This window comes from Notolepis coatsorum, assembly GCF_963971535.1.
Source record: "Notolepis coatsorum genome assembly, chromosome: 7".
Classification (NCBI taxonomy): Eukaryota; Metazoa; Chordata; class Actinopteri; order Aulopiformes; family Paralepididae; genus Notolepis; species Notolepis coatsorum.
The window spans coordinates 87,786,699-87,789,353 of NC_140171.1; positions in this window are offsets into that span (position 1 = coordinate 87,786,699).

Sequence of the window (2,655 nt, forward strand, 5' to 3'; positions counted from 1 at the left end):
TAGAGAGTTCTATTCTAAAGACTGTTTATTTTATTATTTATTTATTTAAATAATACTATCTTTGAATTATCTGATATTCGAATAGCTTTATCTTTAATAGTGTTTCTGGCTGGTAAAGCATGCTCTTCATTCTGGAGGGAATAGCTTCTTTCAGGAACCCATGTTTGGTGTCCTTGAGCAATTCTTCAGCTGCAATCAAACTAATTAGTGAATTGTGAAAAGCCTAGCAGCTAAAATTCTTCACCAACATAATGCATAGAGACTAGCCCCTTTCGTGACTGTGATGCACACCAACAAGGTTTGGCCGAGTGAATCCACAGTCCCTTGCTCCCCCATAGGAAACCACCCTATTTTAACTCTGAAGAACTGGTCCGACGTGAAACGTTCGTTATACAAGTATCGCAGAGAAATGGTTTGAAAGCTCGGCGTTGCTAATACACATTTTAAATAATTTGTATAATGCCATGCCATGGATTTTGTGGAGGCGGTCTGTTACCCCTTTTCCACCAAATTAATTCTGGCTCTGGAACCGGTTCTGTTGGGGATTATTTGAACCTCTGTGCTGTCTAGCAGTGGTCCGCGTTTCCACCTGTTTCGAGCTGACCCACTGTAATCAACTGTCATCAACGGAGAAAGTTGCTTAATGTATTTGCTGCAAGTATAAGGAACGCATACTTGTTTATGATCAATTATTTGTTCAATCTGAAGAACCTTTGTTAAATGTATTGATGCTCGCATACGCCTCGAGGTGTGCAATTCTCGCACGAAGATGTTTAATCCATCTGTAATGCGCCCAAACCTTGTAATGCACCTTGTCCACTGATCAGTAATAGCACCTTGTCCACTGATCAGTAATGCACCTTGTCCACTGATCAGTAATGCACCTTGTCCACTGATCAGTAATGCACCTTGTCCACTGATCAGTAATGCACCTTGTCCACTGATCAGTAATACACATTGTCCACTGATCAGTAATGCACCTTGTCCACTGATCAGTAATGCACCTTGTCCACTGATCAGTAATGCACCTTGTCCACTGATCAGTAATGCACCTTGTCCACTGATCAGTAATACAAACTGACTTGACAGCCGCACTCACCTGGGCAAACTGAAAGGTCCCTTGTTTTGGATTTAAATGTGGTGGAAAGTAACTATTTTCATTTTAGGGAACTTTATACTTTTACTCCACTACATTTCAAGGGAAATGTTGTACTTTTCACTCCACTACATTTATCTGAACCCATCAGTTACTAGTTACTTTGAATAAACGGATTTTGCATAGAAAACATAATATACAAAATAAAATATTTATGAAGATTATATACTTTCACATTTGAAGCCTGTCAACTTCAAGCAGCATAACTGGACCACTTACCACTTTAACATGACCTTTAATCAGAGCAGCATAACTACTGGACCACATACCACTTTAACATGACCTTTAATCAGAGCAGCATAACTACTGGACCACATACCACTTTAACATGACCTTTAATCAGGGCAGTATAACTGGACCACATACCACTTTAACATGACCTATAATCAGAGCAGCATAACTACTGGACCACATACCACTTTAACATGACCTATAATCAGAGCAGCATAACTACTGGACCACATACCACTTTAACATGACCTATAGGCCTAGAGGTCACACAATACACAAACGTCATGTAGAATGTGTACTTTTACTTTAGATACTTAAGTACATTCAATAGCAAATACTTTTCTACTTTTACTTAAGTAGACTTTGAATGGAGGACTTTTACGTTTACCAGAGTACTCATTTATCTGAGTATTTCTACTTTTACTTAAGTAAAGGAACTGTGTACTTCTTCCACCACTGGTATTCCTTTCGTGTTATATGACAGTGCAGTAAAATAGCTGCAGACCATTAGAGGAAGGGCTAAAAATAATATCCTGTGATAAAGCTCATACCGGCTGTGTCTCTGCCTCTCTGTATTGGCCATGATACTCTGGTAGTGCTTGCCTGACTGCAACAGTGCAAAGAGGCAGTTGTTTGAGTGGCTAGGGTCTTTGACTATTCTGTTATAGCCTTGGCCCTGCAAGAGTGATTGGTGTAAATGTCCTGGAGAGTGGGAAGCCCACCTCCAATTGTGTGTCCGGCTGATCGAGCCACTCTCTGCAGTCTGCTGCGGTCGTGTGCAGTGCTGTAAATGTCCTAACCCAACCCCCTCCAATGTACAGTAAATGTCCTAACCCAGTAATACACAAGACCCTCTTCTTGGACCAAGTAAGGTTTAGTTGATAATCCAATGTACAGTTACCCCCACCCCGCCTACCCATCCCCACCCCACCCAACCACCTCCAATGTACAGTTCCCACCCCACCTACCCAACCCCCCCCCCCCCCCCCCCCCCCTCCTCCAATGTACAGTTTCTTCGTCAAATGTATATACTCTCTTTTTTCTTTAACTCTTTTTGTATCACAAACAGTACTGTATTTGTAAATCTGGTATGTCATAAATGTATAGATGTAGCAGTACTGTCTATCTGTATGTCATGTATGTCATATATGACGAATTGAAAATGGGGGACCCTGATGTAAACAAGACGAAAGTCTTTCTCTGGTCTGCATCCCCTTAACAATTGTGTGTATTGAGCTGTACTGTATTGTACCCATTCTGCAATCTGT